This window comes from Fukomys damarensis, unplaced genomic scaffold (genome assembly GCF_012274545.1).
Source record: "Fukomys damarensis isolate Sample0158 unplaced genomic scaffold, DMR_v1.0_HiC HiC_scaffold_12, whole genome shotgun sequence".
Taxonomy (NCBI): domain Eukaryota; kingdom Metazoa; phylum Chordata; class Mammalia; order Rodentia; family Bathyergidae; genus Fukomys; species Fukomys damarensis.
The window spans coordinates 9,342,045-9,354,034 of NW_022900924.1; the positions used below are offsets into that span (position 1 = coordinate 9,342,045).

Consider the following 11,990-nt stretch of genomic DNA (forward strand, 5'->3'; position numbering starts at 1 on the left):
AAAAAAAAAAAAAAAAAAAAAAGTACAGGTGTGTCATTGTCTCAGCTACCCATTTGAACAATTTGGTTGTTCAGCCTTACTGTTATTCCTGGTTTAAGATTTATATGCTACTGATAAGCACTCACTTTCTTACCCTTAATATAAGTACTTAATAAAAAATATGACAAACCATGTACAGTGAATAAATGATGTGTCCAAGGAAGCTGAGAGTAACACAGTAGTATAGCACCAGAATACCTGTATCAGTTGTCAGATGTAAAGCAACAGCAAACAGTTTTCAGGCTGCATCTGCAATACTGTTTTGATTAAAGGGCTACTGCACATTAAATTGCAATTTTTTAGGTGAGAACAAATATCAGAAGCAATTAAGGATCAGGAACTGGGTGCTGTAGGGATAAGAAGACTCTACCAGATGGTTTTAAATGCCTCATTAATGAGTTTTTGGCTTAGTCTCTTTAGTTTTATAAATTGGCATGGTGTCTTGTTCTGAATATACACTGCTCTGGTCCTTCAGTAAGCCTATTACATATTCTCACCATGTCATTTATAGGCACTTTTTGCAGTGTTGAATATTATCTTTACCATCACTTACTGAAGTTGCAGTGCCAAGTAGGGTTGTATTTTTTAATGAACTCTTGAGAAAGGACACTTCCCCACCCCTGCCCCATGCACACACAGAAGGAAAACACTACTATTTTAGTGCTAACCAGAGGTCAGAGTTGGCCTCCTGCATAAAACAAAGCCTGTAGGGACACAAAGGAGGAGGTTAGCATCAACAATTCTTAGAATGAAAGAATGTTGCCTGGCTCCAAGTTGCCCACACAAAGTGTATCATTGCAAATATGTCTGTGGTCTAAGCTAAAGTAGTGTGAAGACTGTGGAGGGAAGTTAGAGGCAGAAATCAGCCTTCAAAGACAAGGCACTTTGTTACAATGGTAATTTTTAGATTTTTTTTGTGGGTTTTTGTTGTTTTTTAGTACTGGGGATGGAGCTCAGGCCCTTGCACTTGCCATGCCAGCACAATGCAAATGAACATACACATCCTCAGCCCCTGTGGGGGGTTTTTTGAGACAGGGTCTTGCTATGCAGTTTAGACTGGCCTTGAACCCATTGTGTAGCCCAGGCTGGCCTGTAATTGGCAGTGATCCTCTTGCCTCACTCTTTCGAGTGCTGGGATTACAGGCCTGTGCTACCATACCCAGCTTCTTTTTTTATAATAGTAATTATTCCTTCATAATTAATATAATATTCACCAGTAGCAGGCAATATCAACAACTATGGTTTATCCAGGGTTTTTTGTTTTCTTTTTGTTGTTGTTTTGTTTTTGTTGTTGTTGTCGTTTTTTGGGGGTTGAGTTAGGGTCTCACTATGTAGTTCAGGCTATTTTTTTGTTTTGTTTTAGGCTGATCATGAACTCATAGCCCAGGTTGGCGTCAAACTCTTGGCAATCCTCCTGCCTCAGCTTCCTGAGTGCTAGGATTATAGGTGTGTGCCACCATGCCCAGTGGTTTATCATATTCTGAGTAAATAGAATTAAACTATCCTGTATTTGCTGTGTATCTTAGAGCCAAGAAAATGATTAAAATTTGACCCATCTGACTCCATTCCTTATTTCGAAAAACATTAACTATACCGCAGCACCGCTCCAAGACTTGAAATGACAGAGCTTCAGTTAGTATCTAAACCAAACACTTTAGTATTGGAATTTAAATTCACAGGTTCCTCACTGTTCCTGTAAAAAGAATGTTGGAAACAGTTTGACAGTTGTCTGGCTGAATCTTATCCTGGATTATAATTTAGGTAGACTGCTTTTCACTTATCCTAATGGGGCTAATCTACTAAGTGGTCTACCACCAGGGTAGCGAGTCACAGGAACAACTCTTCCGCATGCATCTCCCCCCAGTAAAGAAGCCCAGTAACCTAGTAAAGAAGTTAACATGAGCATTCTAATACTTAGAACTAATACTTAGAATTAATACTGGTGTTAATTTCTTTACTGGGTTTCCCTATGGGCACTTGGCCAAAGGTAATCTGTAAGAGAAAGTATGACAATTCATGAAAAATTTGGCTACACTTGTATCAAAAGCAGTGTGAAACCCTTCTAAATGCATTGCAATAACGTCCCTACAACCTAGGTAAATGCACTGTCAGAAAAAGTATTGATTTCTTTTATGTCTCAAGCCTTTCATTTTAGCATTCTCACTGGAACCTTTCCATGGTTTAAACTGCCAGCTTCCTTCCCTTCCAACAAACATAACTCCAGAAGTTGGTTGTCTTGCTGAGCATTGTACAAACTGCCATTTACCAGGCTCCCAACGCACCCCACTTCCCCTTATCTGCCGACCAGCTTCCCAGCTGTGGAGATTTCCCTCTGGGCCAGCTGGATCCTCTGTGCCAGAATCCTGTCTGAGGAGGAACTGGGCATAGTTCTCTGACCTTGGGAACCATTGCTAGGTGCTGCTTTCCCTGGTGAAGATGGTTAATAAAAACAGATTTCAAGCACTGAAGGTCTGTTCCTCCAAAGAGAAGTGCACGATTCATTTGGGTCCTTCCTGGAAACTTCTTTGCCCAGTGCTTCCCTGCACGCCCCCCCCCCAAGAATCCCTGCTGGGCGCCATGGGGACGCAGGGTCTGAAAAGGAACTAAATTGAGACTCGAGACAGCAGCGAGCCCTACCCTCACCTTAATGTGGACCGCAACATCCATTCTGTTACATTTCTCAAGCACCCGAGTACCGCACTCCACCGAATCCTGTTGCATCTCTTCCGACAGGTCTGCATTTTTGATCTTCGCCTTGCAGTTGCACATGGCCACCTGGGGGCAAGGCCGGAGCTGAGAGTTAGGGAAGCCTGTTCCCTAGCTCAGCTGGCCGGTGCCATCCTCTTCTAGGAAGCACAAGTCTGAGAAGCATGGGGTAATGCTAACCTCACAGCGGGATAATTCCATCAGCTTGGAGGTGAGGCCAGGTAGGAGAATTTCCGAGTTTCTCCCATGGAGCCGGAATCTCTTGGGGAGGTGCCAGTGTTACTGTGCTTAGGGGGAGGTGCAGTAGCTGAGCAGGCAGTGGTGCATCTAAGCCGCCAGTGCCGGCCTCTCCTGTCCAGTGCTCAAGCCCCGCCCCTCCCTGCAGGCCCTGCCCATGCAGCATGTCCCTATTGGCTTACCTCAAACACCAGAATCCTCCTATTGGTTCCTGAACTCAATGGTTCCCTTGAAAGTTTTTGCCTGCATTTTGTTGCGGGTGGCTACGGGCTGCCCACGGAGCGGAAAGTCTAACTGGGGCTGGGTCCCGAGGCCCGCCCACCCAGCTGTCAGGAAAGTGATTCCAAAAGCGGGGAGGCTAACCTGGGTTATGTTTTCTAGTGACAGTCTTAGGAAGTTAGGTACTTCGTCTTGCACCTCATGGCCCCATTGCATATCAGAGAAATTTACAGATTTTGATTGAGGTGGCCTCTTCTGTGGAAGGTTATCTCTGAAACAGGGTTAGCTTCGTGGTCAAGCTGCATACTATTGCAGTCAATGTAGGAGAGGTTCTTGGTCTTAATGCTCTCCTGTCTCATTTTTTGTTTGTTTATTTTGAGGCAGTTTTTTTTTTTTTTTTTTTTTTTTTTTTTTTTTTTTTTTTTTTTTAAAAAGAAAGTTTTACTATGTAGTGTGGTCTGGTCTTGAACTTAGTATGTAGGTCAGGTTGACTTCAAACTCAGGAGGATCCTCTTGCCTCAGCCTCCGTCTCATTCTTGAAATTAATTTTTTTAACCAGGAATTCTATGTGTGGCTGATCCTGCCCTAAAGCATTAAAGGTCAGCTTTGGAATGAAAAGGTTTCAGGAACGGAGAGAGTTTCTTTTGAATTAAGTGATTGTCTCCCCAAGAGTGAGGTCTCAGGCAGTAGACTTCTGTTAAGGGTAAGGAGGGTTGGGTGGACTTGGGAATGTTGAACCCTGGATGGGGCTTTTCAATGGGATAAGGTAGTCTTTCCTGTGTCTGTGACTTTCTTGGTTGAGGATTCATTTGGGTCACCTTGTAGGGAGGTGATAGCCTAATGGATAAGAAGGTGATCATTGGAGGTATTTCTGTCTTAGACTAGTCACTATTGACGAAAGCAAGGTATTGAGGGGCAGAATAAATCTGGATTTAAATTCTAGCATGGTTATTTACAAGTTTGTTTGTTTTTTTCTCTTGCTACCAGGGGTCGAACTCAGGACCTTGCACTTGTGAGGCAGGCACGGCACCACTGAGCTAACTCCACATCTCCTATTTTTACAAAAACCACAGGCTTTTAATCTGTAAAGGAAACCCTTACATAGGCAAGTTGGGAGTATTACATGAACTAAAGTTCCCAACACAGCCTGTGGCACATAGTACTCATTGCATTTTATCAGTAATTGTCCCTTATGGAATTGTTGGATAGGTTTTTGAGCAACACTTAAATGTCTATAGTGTGTTTTTGAACCTCTGTACATGACTTTCATGTTAATCGTGTAACTGGAAACTTGACAGCTTGACCAGAGACACAACTCCATAAAAATAAAGTGGGGAACAAGAATTGACTTAGGTACAACAAATGTATATCAGTAAATAAAGAGGCTCCTCCCCTCTTCTGCTGTATGTTTTTAGTGGCAGTATTAGGGGTTTGAGAAATTAATATTTCTATACAGCATCTGTCCTGAGGAAAAAATAAGACTGGGTTAGTACCCCTAAAATCCAGACCTGTGGAATCTGCTGATGAGCCGAGTACCTGAACCTAGTAGGTGATCTGTCCCTCCTATCTGTGGCTTGGCTAGCTTTGCCTTGTTTGAATAAAAGAGCTGAGAGTACAGTGGACGGGGTAATAAGAATAGCAGCTGGCTACTGAGTGGCTGCTTACCACCGAGTTCCGCTCTTTGCAGCTTTGTCTCAGTCATTCCTCACAACAGCTGTGTCTGGGACACCTTTCCTCTTCCCTCTCACCAAAGCTGTTTCATTTAGATTTCAGCTCAAATATTACCTTTCATGAACTCCTCTATCTTCTTGCCTCCATCACCACTCTTGAGTTAGGCTCTGTAACTTTTATTTCCTCCATTGTATTTGCTTCTTATATTCATTCAAAGGAAATACATCATGGATTGATTTGTATGGTTATTGTCATCTCTCCATGCCTGTTTTACTTACTGCTCTATCTTCACCTTTGGGACCAAGGTCTGGTACTAAATAAATATTCATTGAATTTTAGCCAGGGATTTAGCTCAGCGATTCCGTGGCCTGCTTTGCAAGTGCAAGGACCCAAGTTTGATCCCCGGTACCCCCCCCAAAAAAAAGTCATTGAATTTTAAAACTACCAGGTCTTAAGTCCTGATTTTACAGATTAGAGAATTGATTTTCCAAAGTTCCAGGTCTGGATGACCGCCTCAGAGTTACCTTCCTACATAGCTGGGTAGTCCATTTTCCTTTTTCTTATTAAAAACTCTGGAAACAAGGAATTTGAAATGAAATGTTAGGGTTTTAAAATCAAGAATAGGATTATTAAATGATTCAGTTTTATTAAATGCGTAGGTTTTCTCCATTTGTGGCACCTACTCTTCCCTAGCGGCTCCTACATTTGCCCTGCTCATCTCATCTCATTCTCCTCTTATTTTTTTTTCTCTCTTTGGAATGATGCTGAAGATGGAACCTATGGCCTCACAAGTCTAGGCAAGTTCTCTACCACATCCCGAGCAACTGGAATATTTTCTTAAAATGTGAACAAAGGGTAATATCAGAAACTAATGACTTTCTGGGCTGTGTTTATTACTTAATAACTTTTTTTTTTTTTTTGGAGGGGTACTATTTCTAGGAACCAAAAGCCTTTGTGTTTTAAAATTTCCTTTATCAGTCATTTCTGTAGAATTGGTTCGTTGCCTATCTAGGTATTCCAAGTGAGGTAGGAAATAAATACCCTCTGCTTATCTCTGCAGCATTTGGTGATTATTTGTACTTCAAATCAGTTATAGTCCCATCCTTAAGGAGCTTCTAGTCAACTGGATGCTAATCCTCCTACTTTCATAGCTTTGGGGTTTGAGGGACGGAAATACAGTGGCTCAGCACACATCAGTGAGCAAAGATAAATGGTGCACAGCAGGAGTGTTGGGGACTGGGCTAAGTGGGTACCAAGCAGGTGTTAGCTTTTACAAATGCTGCTTGGTGTGGCTAATTCTGATTTTAAAGAGAGATCAGAAATCTGGGCTATTTTTATGGAAAATACACTCATTTAAAAATGTAAATTGCTTTGTTAAAGCATTTCTACCATCTAAATATGGCCTATAGTCCTCCAGTTTGCAAACTTTTTTTTTCTTTTTATTGAGTTTATTGATACAATCTAGGTATACAATAGTTACATTCATCATTGGGATTCTGTACCTTTACATAATAGGTCTTGATTCTCATTTTTTCCCCTTGTCCCTGCCCTCCCTTCACCCCCTCCCCCCTCCCCATTTACAAACACTTTATTTCCATTTTTTTCAGTTTCTCATATTTTCTTTTCCTCTCCCTTATTACCTTTCCCCCACCCTTCCCACACCCTTCCCACTTTCCCTACACCTTTAGCCCTTTACTTCCTATTTCACATTATTAATTTTCTCATTAGGATCCTGTGTACTATTATAGGCAAACTCTTTTTTTTTAATTGAGTTTATTGGTACATTTTAGGTATACAGTACAGTTACATTCATTATTGGGATCTTGTACCTTTATATAACAGTTTGCAAACTCTTTAATCGCTTCACAGTTTACCCTGAACATCACTTGGGCCAGTGCCTGTGTTTACATAGTATCTTGAGCAGTACTTGGGCAGCTGTCGTTTCAATTCTTTTGTGGGTGTGGGTGTGTGGTTTTGTTTATTTTGGGTTTGTTTTGTTTTGTTTTTGAGACAGGGTCTCATTTTATAGTTCAGGCTGGCCCTGAACTCATTACGTAGCTCAGGCTGGCCTCAAACTCTAGGCAATCCTCCTGCCTCTACCCACCAAGTGCTGGGATTACAGGCATGAGCCATCATGCCTGGTTTGGTTTTGGATTTTTGAGACAGTTTCACTGGCCTTGAACTCACTATGCAGCCCAGGCTGGCTTTGAACTCTTGGTGATCCTCCTGCCTCAGCCTTCCAAGTGGTGGGATTACAGGCATGTACCATTATGCCTGGCTCAACCATTTGGTTCTTATATTGAGTAAAATTTGTGGGGGGGTACACTGAACTAAATCCCCAGCACTACATTGAGTAACTTTGATAAAGTTGTTGTTTTTATATTTCCTGTTATTTTACCTTATAAAAATTAAAGAAAACATATGCAGTTTTGATCATCCTGTATTTAAATAATGGACTGGTAAGTGGTTAATCTAATTTCACTCCAAATGTAGTGTTTTCTTTATCACATCAGGCAGGTTGACTTAATCCTTGAGTACCAGGGATTTTACATTTTTTGTGAAAGAATGGAACATTACACTACTGGGCATATGGTGTTGGCTGAATGAATTCTGAATAAATACTTATACTTAGAACTGCATGAGTGGGCAATTTTCTGGTACAAACTTTTTTTTTTTTTGGTACATGGGATCAAACTCAGGACTTTGTGCTTGCAAGGCAGGTGTGGCACCACTGAGCTAAATCCTCAGCCCTTCTGGTATAATTTTGATTGGCATCAGGGAGGGTTCCATTCATTGGGGACAGTAGGTGGACTCCATGGAAAAAGGAGAAAGTGGAGGCTTAAAAGCTTTTTTTTTTTTTTTTTTTTTTTTTTCACCAGGTATTGAACTCGGGACCTTGGGCTTGCAAGGCACGTGGTAGAACCACTGAGCTAAATCTTTGGCCAAGCTTTCTAACTGCACCCCCACCCCACCACTGCCCTAGGGTACCTCTGTTCCCAGGTCTGTAAAGCAGTCATTTCTCAAGCTTTCTGGGACCTTCAGCCCTTTCTTACACTACAAGTTGTGTGACCAACATAGCAGCTCCAGTCCTCCCTAATCTGAAAGGAATTGATCTTGTGGCTCCAGCGTTAACTGTTAACTCGCGGACCTTGCCCAGAAAGGAGGGGCTCCATGGGAGAGAGTGCAAGGCCTAGGTCTGAACCCAGAAGCTTCCTCCCCATGGAGAACAGCTGGCGCTAGCTTGGGGCTGAAAGGGGAGCTGAACTGTGGAGCCAAGGACTGTTCTGCAATGTGGGGAGAAGGGAGAGTGAAGCCAGACAAACTGAGACAGACAAGGGAAGTGCCTCTTTTCTGGCCCATAGCCAAGCATTGCCTGAGTGTACTGACACTCTGCTGTCGATGCTGGCAGCAGATAGCGTCAGGCACCTCTAAGAGAGGTTTAATAAGCCCGTCAGCTCCCATTGAGTGGGAAGGGCAACCCAGAACTGATGTATAAAAAGGCCATGGGTGTACATCCCACTTCTGCTCTTACTAAGCCATGTGATCCTTGACAAGTGATCTACTTCTCTGAGCTTCAGTTTCCTCCTTTGTAAAAAAGGACCATCATTGGCCTTGTTTCTCAGGGACACTATGGAGATTAAAAAAGGTGCTGTGCAGTACAATATTTGGCACATGGCAAAGGTCAGTGATGCTAGTCATCAGCACTAGCCTTACTCTAAACTACAGTTTTCTGAACCATGGCACAGTTACATGTATTATGGTCCAGAAAGTTTTTTTGTTGGGTTGGGCAGTGTTGTGTGCATTGGAGAAAGTTGTCAAAGGACAAAATTACAACAGATTTAATTTAAAGATTTGATTTCTTGGAGACAGGATCTCACTAGGTAATTCACACTGGCCTTGAACTGGCTGTTTAGCCATGGATGACTTTGAATTCATGGCAGTCTCCTCCCTCAGCTTCTCAAGTGCTGAGATTACAGGCATGAACCATCACACCTGGCAGAGATTTTTTTTTTTTTTAATTAGTATGTACAGTGTTTGCAGTCCATGGGGTTTACAGTCCATCTTGGGGAATGGATACATGTACATAATACAGCTTGGTTTTTTTGTTTTTGTTTTTTTGTTGTTTGGTTTTTTCGTTGTTGTTTTTTTGAGAGAGGGTCTCACTATGTAGTTGACTGACCTGGAACTCACTATGTAGACCAGGCTGGTCTCGAACTCACAGTGATCCTCCTGCCTCAGCCTCCAGTGCTGGGATTACAGGCGTGCGCCACCACGCCCAGCTTTACAATTTGTTTTTTTAATCTCTCTTCCTCCCACTCTCACCCTCCCTATTTGATTCCCATTTCCCCATTTTAATTCTTGTTATTATTAATCTTAGCATCTTTATGGTATATAAAGATCTTAAAAGGCATTATTTGTAATTCTACAGTTAGGCAACAGTTCATTCTGTAAAGTAGAATGAGTTCCAATGAGTTGCGCAGAGGAAGTTTTATTTATTTATTTATATGTACATATATATGTATATGTATATATATATATACATATATATGTGTGTGTGTGTGTATATATATATATATTTTTTTTAATTGGTGGTACTGGGGATGGAACTCATGACCTTGGCTACATAGCCTGGCCCAGAAGTTGATTTTATAAAGAAAAGTGCTAAAGGAAGCAGAAACAAAGAACAAAAACCAAACTGGTCATTACATAGCTACTTTCTTTGTAAAGTAGAAGATAGGGAGACAGAGCAATAGAAAAATAACTGGTTGGTTGTCTTAGGGTTATGTCAGGTTACAGTACTTTCTTATGAGGATTAAAGCAGAGGCAACTTCATTTTCTTGCCCATTGAAACTTCCTTGTTTGGGAAATTTGGTTATCATCTCTTCTGACTTCTGTGAAGGCCACATAACAATTTTGATTCACTGCGGTGAGGTGGAGCTTTAGAGGGAGTGCCCTCTATCCTGGTTTTTATACTGTTCCATTAGAGGTTACACATGGCAGCTTAGTCCTATGGTCTCCTATAAGTTGTTGGGTTTTGTTTTTTGTTTTTTGGTCTTTTGAGACAAGGTCTCGCTTTGCAGTTCGGGCCAGTCTTTGACTGTGTAGCCCAGGCTGGCCTTGAACTTGCAGCAATCCTCCTGCCTCAGCCTCCTAAGTGCTGAGATTACAGGACTGCACCACCATGCCTTCCAGTATCAACAACCAAAAATGTCTGTAAACATGTCTTCTGGAGGATGAACTCTGCTTGCTCCCAGTCCCAAGATGCCCCCCCACATCCCCACCACCCAGTCAGGAGTAATTCTGAAATAACTCATCTGGCAGGCCTACTTACAGATGAAGGCTAGGAATGTCCAGAAATTAACAGATCAAGCCAGCTCCATTGCAGACTGAGGCAGGATTTATAGTCTGCTCTGGGAGCTAAAGAGCTCCCCCTGAGTAGGTGACTGACCTCAGTGCCACTCTTGAATTCTATGCAAAGTGGTTCTCACATAACTCTCAGTTATTCTAAGGCTCTGAACAAAGGGATAAATAATTGGTATCTGATGACTAGCATCTCCATTCTGATTCAGTAGTTGGGGAAAAAAACCTGACTGTCCAGAAGTGAAGTTTCTTCAGACCTTCATTTAGGATTTCTGAGAGCTTTCTGATTGAGAACTTGGTGTCAGATACTGTTCTAGGCACTGGTCATACACAAGAGAACAAAACAGGTATAGTCCCTCCTTCCTGGCACTCATTCAAGGGGGACAATAAAGATAATGAGCAAACAAAAATATTCAGATCCTCCTAAGCGCAGTGGATAAAAATAAACTAAGACAACTAAAATCGACAGGGTGAAGAGTCTGTTTAAATAGAATAGTTGGGAAGGCCTCTTTGAGAAGGTGCATTTGAGCCAAAATGTGACCTAGCTGCTAGGTGGAGGGGAGTTTGGGGGGAAGTTAGTGAGCACAGGGAGAGGCTAGTTAAAGGCTGTTGGAACATTCCAGGTAAGAGGTGGTGGTAGCTTTGACCAGGATGGTGACAGCTGAAAAGGGATTGAAAGATGCTCAGATGGAAGAGGCTGGCAAAGGAAACAAAGTTCTGTTTTGGCTGTGTTTAGTTTGAGGTGCCCCTTAGACTTTCCAAGTGGAGGCATCAAACATACGGTTGGATATATGGTTTCTGGGAAAAGGTCCAGGAGTTGCTTCCCCACTCACTACAAATGCCAAAGATGTGGTATTGTTTCATTAGCAGGGCGCCAGGTGGTTCTGGCCATAGCCTCTGTGACCATGCTCCATTCGAGTTCATACCAGTCAGACTCTCTGAATTTATGGGTCCTTTACCGTCAGGCCATAAAGTAAAACTGTAACAGTGCAGCCACTTAGCAGTGTTCTCAGATTTGATGTCACAGCCATTGTTCTTGTGAATATATGAGGCTTTTAACTAGTTTTTCTTCCTGACATCCATTTTTAAAAAAACAATAAATGTACAGGGTAGATGATACAGAAAAAACTAAGAATTAATTATGGCTATTACGTGTACTGAAATAACTTAATATTTGCCTTAAACATGTCTCACCTTTTTCTTGCAGTTGTATATGTATCGTCAGGATATCAATAATACTATACAATATGCATTTATTTTTTTTGCTTGGCTAGGCAATTGCTGTACCATAAAGCCATATCCCAACCCTGATACATGTAATACTGTATATACTTTTTAATTTTTTTTCTTTTTATTGAGTTTATTGGTACAATCTAGGTATACAGTACAATTACATTCATCATTGGAATTCTGTACCTTTACATAATAGGTCTCGTTCTCATTTTTTCCCCTTGTCCCTGCCCTCCCTTCACCCCCTCCTCCCCTCCCCATTTACAAACACTTTTATTTCCATTTTTTCAGTTTCTCATATTTTTTTCCTCTCCCTTATTACCTTTTCCCCACCCTCCCCACTTTCCCTACACCTTTAGCCCTTTACTTCCTATTTCACATTGTCAATTATCTCCTTAGGATCCTGTGTACTATTATAATTTTTCACACCAAAGAAACTATTCGGTATTTCAGTTAAATCTCTGTATGAACATTAAAAATAGGGAATCCTAAAAGAAAACTACAAAGGAAAGTAAAAGAGAAAAGGC

The 11,990-nt window shown here is 41.7% G+C and overlaps 1 protein-coding gene across 3 annotated transcripts in view; it reads left to right on the forward strand.

Moving 5' to 3' along the window:
• Positions 1–11,990, forward strand: part of Sppl3 (signal peptide peptidase like 3) — a 126,963-nt gene that overhangs the window by 35,598 nt on the left and 79,375 nt on the right. Inside the window, exon 1 of one of the 3 annotated variants that reach the window (XM_010604040.3) lies at positions 2,828–2,966. The exons of 1 other annotated variant lie outside the window; for it this stretch is intronic. The gene's annotated coding sequence lies outside the window, so the exon portion shown is untranslated. Of the gene's footprint in view, positions 1–2,827; positions 2,967–11,990 lie in introns of those variants that run through there. One more of the 3 variants, XM_010604042.3, reaches the window with a different exon arrangement.